The 16,161-nt window shown below is 41.7% G+C and overlaps 1 pseudogene; it reads left to right on the top strand.

Moving 5' to 3' along the window:
* The first annotated feature begins 14,862 nt into the window (after positions 1 to 14,862).
* On the top strand, positions 14,863 to 15,859 carry LOC114212493 (coiled-coil domain-containing protein 34 pseudogene; annotated as a pseudogene).
* The last annotated feature ends 302 nt before the right edge of the window (positions 15,860 to 16,161 follow it).

The raw sequence follows: 16,161 nt of genomic DNA, 5'->3' as shown, positions 1-16,161 counted from the left end.
TACTGGCACAAAAAGAGACACACAGATCAATGGAACAGAATAGAGAGCCCAGAAATGGACCCTCAACTCTATGGTCAACTCATCTTCGACAAAGCAGGAAAGAATATCCAATGGAAAAAAGACAGTCTCTTCAACAAATGGTGTTGGGAAAATTGGACAGCCACATGCAGAAGGATGAAACTGGACCATTTCCTTACACCACACACAGAAATAGACACAAAATGGATGAAAGACCTAAATGTGAGACAGGAGTCCATCAAGATCCCAAAGGTCGCAACCTCTTCAACCTCAGCTGCAGCAACTTCTTCCTAGAAACATCGCCAAAGGCAGGGGAAGCAAGGGAAAAAGTGAACTATTGGGACTTCATCAAGATAAAAAGCTTTTGCACAGCAAAGGAAATGGTCAACAAAACCAAAAGACAACCGACAGAATGGGAGAAGATTTTTGCAAATGACATATCAGATAAAGGGCTAGTATCCAAAATCTATAAAGAACTTATCAAACTTAACACCCAAAGAACAAATAATCCAATCAAGAAAGGGGCAGAACACATGAACAGACATTTTTCCAAAGAAGCATCCAAATGGCCAACAGACACATGAAAAAGTGCTCAACATCGCTCGGCATCAGGGAAATCCAAATCAAAACCTCAATGAGATACCACCTCACACCAGTCAGAATGGCTACAATTAACAAGTCAGGAAATGACAGATGTTGGCGGGGATGCGGAGAAAGGGGAACCCTCCTACACTGTTGGTGGGAATGCAAGCTGGTGCAACCACTCTGGAAAACAGTATGGAGGTTCTTCAAAAAGTTGAAAATAGAGCTACTATAATGATCCAGCTATTGCACTACTGGGTATTTACCCCAAAGACAAATATAGGGATCCGAAGGGGCATCTGCACCCCAATGTTTATAGCAGCAATGTCCACAATAGCCAAACTGTGGAAAGAGCCTAGACGTCCATTGACAGATGAATGGATAAAGAAGATGTGGTATATATATACAATGGAATGTTATGCAGCCACAAAAAATGAAATCTTGCCATTTGCAACGACATGGATAGAACTAGAGGGTATTATGCGAAGTGAAATAAGCCAATCAGAGAAAGACAAGTATCATATGATCTCACTGATACGAGGAATTCTTAATCTCAGAAACAAACTGAGGGTTGCTGGAGTGGAGGGGGGTGGGAGGGATGGGGTGGCTGGGTGATGGACACTGGGGAGGGTAAGTACTATGGTGAGCGCTGTGAATTGTGTAAGACTGATGAATCACAGACCTGTACCCCTGAAACAAATAATACATTATATGTTAATAAAAATAAAATAAAAGTAAAATAAAAAAAATAGGAGGTAGCGATAGTACGTACCTCCTAGGGTTATGGGGAAAAATAATTTTGAAGAAAAAAGAAAAGGCGTAGAAAGTACTTCATTGATCCTGAGGGATTATGCAGTATATGTCAGCTTAGATGACCGAGGCTACATTTTGACATTTAGGGTTGACCTATTTTTTTTATTGTAAAGGAGATAAAACTCTAAATTCTTCTTTTTTTTTTAATAGGAGAAAATAAAATTGAATAGGCGTATATACGGGGAATCCCCATAGGCATGAAGTACCTGATAAAATTCTAAATTCTGACTGGAAGTCCACGACTTTATCAAATTAATTTAATTTGATAATTTAATTTAATTAATTTGATTTAATCAAATTATCACTGCAAGGGAAGAAAACAGTGTTTCGTTGAATAATCTGGCTTTTAAACAAGATTTAATGTTTTTGATTTTTTTTTTTAACCACGAGTTTGATTGCATCTCATTTCTACACCAATGAGGACAGTTCAACTGCCCTTTGCCTGTTGCGTCAGACCATAAAAGCTCTAGAAAAATTAAGGAAGGAGAGTAAGGATCATGTGTCACCTACCACCAGCCTAACTCTAGCATGGCTCTCTTCACAGTGGTTGTGACCCATGCTTTTTCTTGTGGAGAAGCCCCTTCTGAACACAGACAGACAGGGTTCACATGAACCCCATGATTCTGGCCTTCGCCTTCCCGCCCTCTGTCTTCCTTTAATCGGGCTCTGCAATCATAGTAGCTAGAGCAAGCTGCCTTGCTTCTCTTACAGAACAAGCTGCAGTGAGGGCCTCAGAGTCAGAATTACTTGGAGTGAAATTATAGCTCTTCTCCCCAAGAAGTCTGTTGAGTCTCGTCAGGAAAACCATCACAGGGAGGCTGCTCTGGATTTCTCTCTCTCTCTGTGGGAAGACTTGAAACTCAGGCACAAACACACACTGTCGGGGGGTTAGGAATCGGGGAGGGAGGGAGACAGAGATAAAGAGAGAAACAGAGAGAGAGAGAGACTGAGATTGTTGATGAAGGGACAACTTTCTCTGACAGATGAGGTGCTGAGTAGGCTCTGGGCCAGGCTCCACTGAGAAAGAGAGACTCTGTTCCTCAACTTCCCTGTGCCTGATTGGATTTCGTCCACATTCTGGAGGGCACCCACCCTTGCTTGAAGAAATGGCTCGATTCCACTGAATTCCTCAAACGTCGATTGGGGACCTACCTACTAAGGGTCAGGCACTCTGTGGGGCCCATCGTTGGCCCATGGTAATGTCTGCATCAGGCCCACCTTTTGGCTGTGTGTTGCGGGTGGAATTCTCATGGTGACACCCATGAGAAGAGAGGAGTTGGGCAGATGCTGTAGACTTAAAATGAGAAAATGTGCATTCTTTAAAAAATCTGTGTTAGAAATGCCAGTGCGGAAGGGGAATGTGCTAATGCCAAACTCTAGCTCAGTTTTGTAAACCATCCTGGGTGGCTGCTCGTAGCTTTTGATTACAGTTAGGTAACTTGGCGACTGTGCTTTCGGGTACTACTGGCTAACCCTGTGGGTCACGGGTCCCCTTCCCGTGGAGCCTACATCAGCTTGCTGCAAGATGCTGCACAGGATCTGTGGTTGAGGCTCTGTCCTTCTAGTGCCTCTTGTTTCTAATTTTTTCTTGTGGGAGATTTTCAGGCCATTTGCCCCATTCTTTTTTTTTTTTTATGTTATGTTAATCACCATACATTACATCACTCTTAAGAATCCTTCCTCATTGCCGTCGTAAATTGCTAACCAGCTATGCCCAGTCATACCTACAGAATCCTATGTTATCTCCAATTGCCTGATGTATTACATTAAAAAAAAGAGATTTTATTTATTTATTTGAGAGACAGCTCGAGCAGGAGGGGCGAAGGAGAAGGAGAGAGAGAATCTCCAGCAGACTCCCTGCTGAGCATGGAGCCCAAAGCAGGGCTCAATCCCACGACTCTGAGATCATGACCTGAGCCGAAACCAAGAGTCAGACACTTAACCGACTGCGCCACCCAGGTGCCCCAGGTATATTACATTTTCATTTGTGACCAACATCATTTGTTTCTTTGGTCTAGTCAAGCTAATTTTCTTATGATGCACACACACCAATTGGCCTGCCTTTTGTTCTACATGCATGCTTAATTATTCATTCAACAAATATTTATTGGGCACCAGGCGCTGTCCCACATGGTAAAGATATGGGGGAGAGCAAAACATAGCACCTGCCTTTATGGAGCTTATGGGTGGGCAATAGAATAAACAGATAAGTAGACATATACCATAAGAGGTGTTGGAGAGTGTTATGCAGAAAAAAAAACAAAACAAAAAACACTTGGAAAGAAATAGAAAGCAAAGGGAAGGGTAGAGCAGACGTGATGCTTAGGGATGAAGGTGGGTGGAGAGAGAAGAGTACACATTCTGGAACATGCCTGGGATGCGTGAAGGAGAGCACAGGGGTTGGTGTGGCTGCAGAGGAGACAGGAGAATGGAGGCACGAGGTCAGAGAGGTACCTAACGTCAACACTCCTGCTCTTCAGACTGGGTGCGACCTCTCGAGAAAGAGTACCATCCAGTTCTTGTTCTCGAGGCAGTCATGTAGTCTTTTTTTTTTTTTTAAGATTTTATTTATTTATTTGAGAGAGAGAGAGTGAGAGAGAGAGCACAAGAGGGGGTAGGGTCAGAGGGAGAAGAAGATTCTCTGCTCAGCAGGGAGCCTGATGCAGGGCTCAGTCCCGGGACTCCGGGATCATGACCCGAGCCGAAGGCAGTTGCTCAACCAACTGAGCCACCCAGGTGTCCCGCAGTCATGTAGCCTTTATTCCACTCATCGTAGGAGCGCTTGAGGATCCGAATGGGGGTGGGTAATACTTCTAAGTCCACCTCACCTGCATGGATCTTGCTATTTCTTTTTTCCTTAGTATGAGTTTCTCTGGCACTCAATAGAGAATAATACTGTATTTCAGGGCAAAATGCCTCCATTGCCCCCTCCCCCCAAATGTGTTTTACTTTGCAAACAGGTGGTGTTCACAGCCAGGGGGCACGCAGGATGTTGCTCAGTGCTGTGCTCTGGCAGGCACTGAAGCAGGGAACATTCTTCACCCCTGACAGGCTCTGTTGCTAACAGCGCCATCAGACCCTTTCAGGGCAGCATCTGAAGACTCAGAGGAGTAACTGAACAATGCTCCAGGGTGGGCAGGCCTAAAACCTTCCCACTGAGCACATTCTTGTTCCCCTCTATACAGTTAATCCCAACTGACTATGAATTAGACTGAGTATTTACCAGCTAAGGGCTGAACAGGCAGCGGGGAGATGGGTATTTGCAGTGAGAGCAGCAGTGAGACTCACTAAGCAGGGAAAATCTTACTTGTAAGGGATACTAAACGACATAGCCAAATTGTACTCTCAGTGGTTCAGAACAGATATGATATCACGGAAGACTGCTGGAAGGAAGTACTCAGCTTACTATTCTCTTATCCTTTTGGCTTCGGTTGAATTAAATTCAGCAACCATTTAAGAATTCTTTAATTTTATGTTCTATGAGGGGGAAAAAAAAGCAAAGAATGTTTCAAAGTTCCCACAAAAGGAAAAAAAAAAGAGGCAATTCACCTGTCCTCTTTCCTCAGTCTGTTCTATAAAAAGAAACAGAGTGAGAAATAGGAAAGCTTTTATCTCAGGGATATGATTCTCCTATACCTAGACAGCTTCACAAAATTCTGGAGAATGATGCCACCCACCATCTTCCCTTTATCCTGATGTAACATAGACCTGGTAGACTTCTGCTTCTGGTCAAAATGAATATTTATGGGAACGCAAAACCACCCAGGGCCCAACAAGGCAAAATGGATAATGTCAGACACCTAATAAAAACAAAACAAAACAAAACAAACTTACCAGGCATGCAAAGAAACAGGAAAATATGATCCACAATTGGGAGGAAAATTAGTCAGCCCACAGTGACCTGAAATGAACACAGATGTTAGAATTAGCAGACGAGGATGTCAAAATTTAGGATTGCTGTATTCTGTGTGTTCAAAGAACTAGAGGGAAGACTAAGCATGTGAAAGTGGAGACACAAAAGTTATTAAAAAGACCTAAACTGAACATATGGAAACAAAACTCTAATGTCTGAGATCTTAAAAAAATGCACTGAATGGAATTCCTGCCAAGCCTTGTCTGTTCAGGCTGCTGTAACAAAACACCATGGGCTGGATCAGTTAGGAATGGAAGCTTGTTTCTCATGGCTCTAGAGGCTGGAAGTCCAAGCTCAGTGTCCAGCGTGGTTGGGTTCTGGTGAGAGCCCTCTTGCAGGTTGCAGACTTCTCCCCATGTCTTCTCATGGTGGAAAGAGGGACAGAGGGCTCTCTGGGTCCTTTTTATAAGGGCACTAATCCCATCCATGAGGACTCCACCCTCATGACCTAATTACCTCCCAAGCCCCACCTCCTAATACCATCTTATTAGGGGATTAGGACTTCACTATATGAATTTGAGGGTGGGGGGTGGGACACAAACCCTCAGTCTATTGCAATGAGCAAGTAGACATTCCAGAAGAAAAGTGAACTTGGAGACAGCAATAGAAACTACCCCAGATGAAACATACAGAGAAAAAAAGACTAGAAAATGAACAGAGCATCAGGGACAACTTCCCATAACATAAAATGCCTGTAATTGCAGTTTCCAAAGGAGAGGAAAGAGAAGGAGATGAGGGAGGGTAGGAAAGATATTTGAAAGAATAACGACTGAAAAAAACTCCAAACTAGATGAAAACTATAAACCCACAGATCCAAGATACGCAAGGAAACTGGCACGAGAAGCATAAAACTATGCTAAAGTATGTCATCATCAACTGATCCAAACTAGTGATGAAGAGGGGGTGCCTTGCTGGCTCAGTGGGTGGGGTGTTTGACTCTTGATCTCAGGGTTGTGGGTTCGAGCCCCACGTTGGGTATGGAGATTACTTAAAAAACAAAATCTTTAAAAAACAAATAGTGATAAAGAGAAAATCTTAATAGCAAATGGAGAAAGAAAACCTACTAGGTGCGGAGGAACTTTTAAAGCACATTTAAAGTACTTTTAAAGCATCTGAAAATACTGCAGGCAAAAGTGGTGGCCTATCATTTTATACCCTGCAAAAATATCTATCAAAAACAAAGGCAAAAACAAAGAGTCTTCAGATATACAAAAGGTGACAGAATTCATGACCAACAGACCCATATATAGAAATGTTAGAGGAAGTCCTGCAGGAAGAAGGAGAATAATACCCAATGGAAATATGGATCTACACGAAATAGTGGAAAGCACTGAAAATGGTAACTATATGCATAAATAGATGAGATTTTATTACTATTGAAATCTTTTTGAGATCATTGATTGTTTAAACAAAAATAAGGGCAATGCAGTGTGGGGTTTATAATGTATGTGAACATTCCATGTATGACAGCAATTATAGCACAAAGGCCAGGAGAGGAGGAATGGAAATATGCTGGGAGCATATGGGAAAAACCAGTAACATCCTCTCTGGATAAGCCCCCAGATATTTGGAAACCAAATGACCTTCTTCTAAATAATCCCTGAGTCAAAGAAGCAACCAAAGAACTGAAAGAAAGAGTCTTGACAGCTGGTTCCTTTTCCCAGTTCTTTGGGAAATTAAAACACCAGTGAGTATCACGATAGTATTTTGGGCAAGTAATTAGTAATAGTAATTGGGAAGTGTATTAGTTTTCCATAGCTCTGTAACAAATCTCCACAAATTTAGTGGTTTTAAACCACACACACTTAATATCTCACCCTCTCGATGGGTCAGAAGTCCATGCATAGGTTATCTAGGTCTTCTTTTAAGGATCCCACAAGTGCAAACAAGGTATTGGCTGGGTCTCACCTGGGACTCAGGATCCTCTTCCAAGCTCATGTGGTTATTGGCAGAATTTATTTCCTGACAGCTGTGGAACTCATTTCAGCTTGCTTCTTCAAGGTTAACAGAAAAGACTCTGTTGCTTCTTCTATAAAGGGCTCACCTGATTTGGTCAGGCCCACCCGGGATACTCTCCCTTCTGATTAACTCAAAATCAACTAATGTGAAACCTTAATTATATCTACCAATGCATTCACCTTTCCATAGTATGTAACCCAATCATGACTGAGACCTCCCATCATAATCACAGGGCCCACCACAATCAAGGAGAAGGGATTATTATGGGGGTTATCTGCCAGGGTCCTGGGATTTTAAGGGCCATCTTAGACCTCTGCCTTCCTCACCAAGAAAGAAAGGAATAAGCATAGGAAAGGATATTATTTGTTACTCATAATCTCTTGTAAGTGACTGAATGTTGTTCCTGGATGTAAACAATTAGTTTTGATTGGCTTTATATTATTTTTCTTCCTCAAGACCATTCAGAAGGTTTTGAATGACCTTAGGAATAATTGTAGTAACAATAACGCTACCATTTCTTGAATGCTTAAGCCTGACATTTTGCACAATATTTTACATATAATATCACATTAGATCTCACAACAAGCATACGAGGTGGGTATTATTATACCCATCCTGTAGATAAAGAGAAGATCCTAAAGTTTAGAAGTCTTAAGTTACTTGCCAAAAGTAACACAGCTAGTAAGGAGGAGTGGAGATTCAGACCCAGAGCTGTCTGATTCTAAATCCAGGGCTATGGAGAAAAAAATGGGAAAGCAGATATCAAGAGAATCTGTGTTTCCACTGCTGGTTCTACTTTTTGAACAGCTTGTTATTTCTTATTGAATTGTTTCCATTAAAGATAAATGCAGCCATCTTCAGCTTTTGGGAAATGCTCTCTCTGTTGGAAAGAAGATATAGCAAAGACTAGTGTGTACACACACACACACACACACACACACACACACACACACAAACACACATTTCAACTCTGGCCAAAGCATTTCCTATCAATTAGAAACATTGTTCCCCATATGCACCTCTCTTCTACTTTGTCTCCCTTACTTTGCGAGCCCAGAGATCCTGTCACATCTACTGGGAACCCCACAAGACCATGCAGCCTTCTCAGTGAGGTTCCCTGTGGATGTGACTCAGGTTAGAACAAGGCTGTATAGTTGTGAGCGGTTGAATTGTATTTCATGAGTAAATTTCTGATTTGGAGAGTGGAAATGCATGGAGACATGAAAACGTATACGGGTGACACTGCATTAGCATGTAATTATTATATGCAATTAATACATGTAACTTCATATCTGATGGCAGTGCTATTATTTTATACATTTGAAAAATTTTTGTTCCTGAATGTCTAAGTCCCATGGAGAAGCTACTTCTTATCAGACTGAATATTGCACAAATGTTCTCTAAAATGGGGGTCCCGAACCAGTTGTTCTTTGAGACCAAATGGCTTCATGGCTCTGGTGGTTGTCTCCCTAAGAGGGGACAAACTGTCTTTTAGTTTTAAGGGGAGCAAAAGGAGTAGATTGGTAGCCCCTAAGGAAGAGGTCCAGGTGGAGTCAACAGATACGTTTTTATCAAGAACATACTCTGATGCTTTTGTCTCTAGTTTAACTTGGAGAGAAGTCAATGCCCAGTCTCCAGGAATATCTGTGGACCCCTCTTAGCAGTGCCTTTCAACACGCAGGGCTATGTAATTAACATCACCACCAGGGGGCAATAACACCACAGCCATGCTGGAATAGTAATAAGCTTGCCGTTACTGTGTTCAAATCATCTATAAGAATTATCTTAGGTGGGGATGCCTGGGTGGCTCAGTAGTTAAGCGTCTGCCTTCGGCTCAGGTCATGATCCCACAGTCCTGGGATCGAGCCCCACGTCAGGCTCGCTGCTCACCAGGAAGCCTGCTTCTCCCTCTCCCACTCCCACTGCTTGTGTTCCCTCTCTTGCTGTGTCTCTGTCAAATAAATAAATAAAGTCTTAAAAAAAAAAAAGAATAATCTTAGGTGAAGGGATTATGTGCTACTCATGGTCTTTGATACAATTAAGTACTGATATAGTAATTACATTTCTGCTTTAAAATAAAAATAATAATCAGCCTTTGCAACCTGTATAGTTGGGCAGGCTTTGTGGGGAAAACTTTTATTCCACTCTGCTACTTTCCCCTTAGAATGAAATTTTAGCCTTAAAAGGGATTCTGATGGGAGCCATGGGTGGGGAGGGGGTTGTAATGGACAAGAGCGGAAGCTTCCAGATAATGAAAATGAGTCCCAGAGACATTAAGAGTGAATCCCCCAACATCATCCTCCTAGAAACAGGATCCGAGCCCAGAGATCCTGTCACATCTACTGGGAACCCCACAAGACTATGCAGCCTTCTCAGCGAGGTTCCCTGTAGATGTGACTCAGGATCTCTGGGTTCTGACCCTGTTTCTAGGAGGATGATGATCTCCTCCATGTGCCTCAGCATTTAACATGGGCTTATTGGGTTTCTAATATGGGAAAGGCATTGGCTTGGCCTGGGCTCTACTGGGGGGAATAATAACACCAACAATAATAATACAGACATGATCCCTGCTCCCAGGAACTTGGGGTCTGGTGGGCATACAGATAATGAGTTGATGCTTAAACCAACCTCTGATCACCAACTGTATTAGATGATATAAAGGAAAGTATAAGTTAGTGGGAGATCATATAATGGGAGGAGATGTCTGAAACTGACACTTAACATGAGGCTCAAGGGAAGAAACAAACAAACAAAAAACCTGGAGAAGAGTATTCCAGGCTGACTCTAAGGTATATAGGACTATAGAAAGAAGCTGGGGCCATTTCATGCCAAGTACCCAGTAGGCCATGTCCAGGGTTTGGGATTTCATCCTAGAGGCAATAAGTGTTGAAAGTTTTGTACAGAGGATTGACATGGACCCAATTACATTTTTGTAAGACCTTCTGGCTTCCATTTAGAGAAAAAAAAATGAAATGAATAAGAGCTAGAGCAGAAAGAATTATTAGGGGGCCATTACAGTCATCAGGTGACAAACAATGACTGCTTAATAGTGATGATGGAGAGAGGTAGATTTCAGATGTATTCTGAGTGAGATTCAGTAAAGGCTGCTGATATCTTGGATGTCAGGGTTAAAGGAGTAAGGATTGAGAATGACCCCCCAGAGCGTTGGCATATGACAGAGTAGATAGGTGACATTTATTGAATTGGGGAAGGCAGGATGAGGAAAAGAAGACCAAATGTTCAGTTTTAGGCATGATAATTTGGAATGTTGGGGAGATATCTAAATGGGGATATAAGGTTGGACCTCAGGAAGAAGATGTAGAAATTTTAGGGATCATTAGCATAAAACCCCGAGAGCAGATGAGGCTGCATAGAAAAACAGGTTAGAAAGAGACAAAGGCAAGGGAAACAAAGGTGAAAATCAACTACTGGGACTTCATCAAGATAAAAAACTTTTGCACAGCCAAGGAAACAGTCGACAAAACCAAAAGACAACCGACAGAATGGGAGAAGATATTTGCAAATGTCTTATCAGATAAAGGGCTGGTATTGAAAAATCTATAAAGAACTTCTCAAACTCAACACTCAAAGAACAAATAATCCAATCAAGAAATGGGCAGAACACATGAACAGACATTTCTCCAAAGAAGACATCCAAATGGCCAACAGACACATGAAAAAAATGCTCAACATCACTCGGCATCAGGGAAATACAAATCAAAACCTCAATGAGATACCACCTCACACCAGTCAGAATGGCTGAAATTAACAAGTCAGAAATGACAGAAGTTGGTGAGGATGTGGAGAAAGGGGAACCCTCCTACACTGTTGGTGGGAATGCAAGCTGGTACAACCACTCAGGAAAACAGTATGGAGGTTCCTCAAAAAGTTAAAAATAGAACTACCCTGTGACCCAGCAATTGCACTACTGGGTATTTACCCCAAAGTTACAAATGCAGTGATCCGAAGGGGCACATGCACCCCAGTGTTTATAGCAGCAATGTCCACAATAGCCAAACTGTGGAAAGAGGCCTGATGTCCATTGACAGATGAATGGATAAAGAAGATGTGGTGTATACACACACACACACACACACACACACACACACACACACACAAAATGGAATACTACTCAGCCATCCAAAAAATAAAATCTTGCCATTTGCAAGGATGTGGATGGAACTAGAGGGTATTATGCTAAGCGAAATAAGTCAATCAGAGAAAGACAATTATATGATCTCACTGATATGTGGAATTTAAGAAACAAAACAGAGGATCATAGGGGAAGAGAGGAAAAAATAGAACAAGATGAAATCAGAGAGGGAGACAAACCATAAGAGACGCTTAATCATAAGAAACAAACTGAGGGTTGCTGGAGGGGAGAGAGGGTGGGGTAACTAGGTGATGGACATTACGGAGGGCACGTGATGTAATGAGCACTGGGTGTTATATAAGATTGATGAATCACTGACCGCTACCTCTGAAACTAATAATACATTAAATGTTAATTAATTGAATTTAAATTTTAAAAAACTATCCCCTTTATAAAAGTGTTCAAATCATGGGGCACCTGGGTGGCTCAGTTGGTTAAGTGGCTGCCTTCAGCTCAGGTCATGATCTCAGGGTCCTGGGATTGAGCCCCGTGTCGGGCTTCCTGCTCAGTGGAGAGCCTGCTTCTTCTTCTTCCTCTGCTGCTCCCCCTGCTTGTGCTCTCTCTCTATCGCTCTGTCAAATAAATAAAAACCTTAAAAAAAAGTGTTCAAATCAAAGAGAACTCTGAATCATAAATGCCTCGATTTATAGTTAGATATTTGCAACAAGAAAAAAATTCATAAGAGGGAAATCTAGAGTGAAGAAAACGAAATTCCACCATATCCTCCCTAATGTGTTATATGTTTACTTTTAACCCAGTCAAAAGCCTTATCATTTGAGGAAAAACATTCAGAAAAACTGCCTTTTTTCCAGAAACCAAATTGGTGAGGTGTCCTGATGGGCACCAATCCTGGGAGCCATGTCCTTCGGCCCTGTCAGCCTGATGGGAATGGAAAACAAGATCTTTCAAAATATTCCTTGAATCTAAGAAGCTTGCAGTTCATTGATGCCTCTTAGTAAATATTAATAACTAACCATGGCAATATTTTGCCTCCTCGTCAGTTTGAACAGTTGTCTTCCTTTTTCAGCATGGGGCAGGAAGCTCTCTCCAGAACTATCATGAGTCTCACATCTCAGGTCCACAGTTGTGTGTGGCATGTGTTTTTTGCCCAACTTTTATCAAAGAACAAAGTTCAAAGGACACCAGAATCTACAGTTCAAACCATCTCAGAGGGAGACAAAACAGGGCCAGTTTTAATGAGAGAGAACAATGGGGAAAAATTCCAATGAATAACGCTCCACCTTTTTTCTAGGACTCCTTGTGAAATACCGTGAGCATTCTTAGAACTTGTTTTTCTTTCTCTTGGGCCGTTATCAAGACTTTGTCATTTGTGTTGCTGCAGGATCTAAAGGCCTCTGCTGCCTCCCCCATCTTACTGTTACTTCTGTTAAGGATAGTTCACATTTTTGTCCTAGACTCTTAGAGAAATATAAATGGATTTTGTTTCAAAAAAAAAAAAAGAATAAAGAAAAAAGAAAGAGACAAAGGCCAGGAACTGGTCCCGGGAGGACGCCAACATTTAGAGGTCAAGAAGGAAATGGATGCGTGCAAAAGTGACCGCAGGAGCTGATATGTTCCAGAAAAACGAGGAGAATGTGCTATCATGGAAGCCAAGATAAGAGGATCTTTCAAGGAGGGAGTAATCCACTGGGTCAAATGCTACTGCGTGATTACTAAGTAAGATAAGACCTGTACAGCAAAATTGGATTAAGCAATATGGAAGCCATTGGTTACCTTCCCTAGAGCACTTGTCAGGTAAGTGATGGAAATGAAAGCCAGATCAGAGTATTTGAAGAGGAAATGGGCACACGATACTCCAAAATAAATCATAGATGGTTTAGGGACTTAAATGTGAAAGGGGAAACTAAAAACTTTGAGAAGAGAATGTGGAAGAACATTTCCATGAATTTAGAATAAGAAACAACTTCTCGAACAATACACAAAAAAAGCACAAATCATAAAAGGTACGATTTATAAATCTGACTACTTTAATGTCAATTGACTATTAAGAACTCTGCTTCATAAAGAATATAAAAAATGAAGTTGCATATCCCATGATCCTCCTGTTCCATATTTAGGAACGTGATGAAAATCTTGCCCACACACCCAGAGATGTGTGTAAGAATGTACATGGTAACGTTGTCCATAAGAGTAAAAACCCAGAAACAGTTCACATGATCAATCTCAAAAGAAATGGTATATAAACTTGTGGTATATTGGGGCGCCTGGGTGGCTCAGTCGTTAAGCATCTGCCTTCAGCTCAGGTCATGATCCCAGGGTCCTGAGATCAAGCCCCGCATCCCTGCTCAGTGGGAAGCCTGCTTCTCCCTCTCCCACTCCCTCTGCTTGTGTTCCTTCTCTTGCCATGTCTCTCTCTGTCAAATAAATAAATAAAATCTTTAAAAAAAAAACAAATAAACTTGTGGTATATTTATTGAACAGAATGTTTACACATCACAGTTAGAATGAAAGTGGTTGAACTACATGGGTATCTCTCACACATGTAACATTGGACCAAACATTCAGTGTGCAGAAGATTCTGTGTTGGGTCCAGTTAGACAAAGTTTAAGAATATTATTTAGAAATATGAATCTCAATATCCAAAGAAAAAGTAGAAAGAATGGAAAATATTTGCCCTTTCTTAGCAGACTTGAGTATAGAGAGTAGTGCAGAAGATTATGTTTTCAATATACTTGCTAATATTTGAATTTTTAAAACTATGTACATGTATTATTTTAATTAAAAATGTAAAAGTATTTTTTTAAGATTTTATTTATTTAGCTGAGAGAGAGAGAGAGAGAGACAGAGAGAGACAGTGTGCAAGCACAAGCGGGGGGAGGGGCAGAGGGAGAGAGACAAGCAGACTCCCCACCGAGCAGGGAGCCTGATGCGGGGACTCCATCCCGGGGTCCTGAGATCATGACCTGAGCCAGACTCAGATGCTTAACTGAGCCACTCAGGTGCCCCAAAAGTAATCTTAAAAGTAAAGGAGAAGTGAGGAAATGCGGGCAGCTCTGAACAACTTTGGATCTGAAAGGAGGTATGGAGAGAATAGTTGGCTGACACAGAAGATGAATCAAGGGAGGGTTGTCTATTTTGACTGCTTTTTTTTTTTAGATGAAATATATTTGATACTGTAGGGGCCAAGGGCAGGCCGCCCCCAAATACTCCCCACTTTGGCATATTTATTATTTCAAATAAAAGTTGCTTAAGACATAGCGATGCAAGAAGAACGCTCAGTCTCTTCTCTGTCTCATTGAAAACAGGAAACAAATCTCCCATATGATACCCTCCCTGTACTAAGAAGTAAAAAGATAGGCAGTTCCCCGCCACCCCTCCACCAGTTTTAACGTGCCTGGTTTGGGCGGCCGGGCAACGCGGGGCTGGATTCGCCACCTTCCAGTGCTCGCTCCTCCGCCGACGCATGTCCAGGTCTCCGCCCTCCTCCGGATCCTTCTCCGTCCTCATGGCGGGTGCCCAGGGGCAGGGGCTGGAGCTCGTCGCCGCCGCTGAGCTGCAGCAATTCCAGCAGGTGGCTGTTGTCTCCCCTCGCCCACCAGAGCTTCCCATTTGACTACGATGATGGCGACGGGGAGGATGAGGAAGACGTGGATGAAGGTGCTCATGATTCACAGGCTAAGGTGGCGAGCCTGAGAGGAGTGGAGTTACAGGAGCGCTCCGGTGTGGCTGAATCAGAAGATAACCAAGAAGAACAGAAACAGGCGCACCTACCAGAAAGCCGCCTGACACCATGGGAAGTGTGGTTTGTTGGCAAAGAAAAAGAAGAACGGGACCGTCTGCAACAGAAAGCTCTGGAGGAATTAAATCCACAGCTAGAAAAAAGAAAAGAAATGGAAGGACGTGAAAAAAGAAAGGTAATTACTGAAGAAAAGCACAAGGAATGGGTTCAGAAAAAGAATGAACAGAAAAGAAAAGAAAGGGAACAAAAAATTAATAAGGAAATGGAGGGAAAAGCAGCAAAAGAATTGGAGAAAGAACATTTGCAAGAGAAGGCAAAAGAAAAATACCAATAATGGGTAAAGAAGAAAAATGCTGAAGAATGTGAAAAGAAGAAGAAAGAAAAGAAAAAAGAAAAACAATGGCAAACTGAATTACAGGAAAAAAAAGGAAATAGCAGAGAAAAGGTTTAAGGAATGGTTGGAAAATGCAAAAAAATAAATCTCGCCAATAGAAAACTTACAGATTTTTACAGTGGAAATTCTTATCCAGAACGAGCCTTTTATAATCCAATTCCATGGAAACCCATTCACATGCCTCCTTCCAAAGTAGCTAAGGACCTATCAGGAAAGAAGACTAAAAGGCCTGTGATAAGTCAGCCATGCCGGTCATCATCCTCTCTGGTGGTTCAGAAAGCCAGAAGCAATCTTTGCCTTGGAACTCTGTGCAGAATACAAAGATAGTGGGTGTAGGAAATTGCATGATTTTACCTGAAGCTATTTAATTTTAAAAGTAGAATCGTTTTTTACTCCTCAGTCGACAGCTCAACATTTGATGTGATTATTGACACTTTCACATTTTTGCATTCGTCTATGTTGTCCTTAGAGCTAATTGAAGAAGATGCTTTATACATTTTCATTTTTATAAGTCCTTCAAGGTTGATCTTGGCATTTTGTTTCACAGGATAAGTGACTGAATATCTAACAATTGTGTTTATGTTTAGCTTGTATTAAAACTACATTGTAATACCAATAAAACCAACAAT

This window comes from Eumetopias jubatus, unplaced genomic scaffold (assembly GCF_037043125.1).
Source record: "Eumetopias jubatus isolate StellerSeaLion01/CBP00866 unplaced genomic scaffold, mEumJub1_p1.0 scaffold_6, whole genome shotgun sequence".
Taxonomy (NCBI): Eukaryota; Metazoa; Chordata; class Mammalia; order Carnivora; family Otariidae; genus Eumetopias; species Eumetopias jubatus.
The sequence above is the reverse complement of the archived record's forward strand: the minus strand, read 5'-3'. Positions and strand labels throughout refer to the sequence as shown.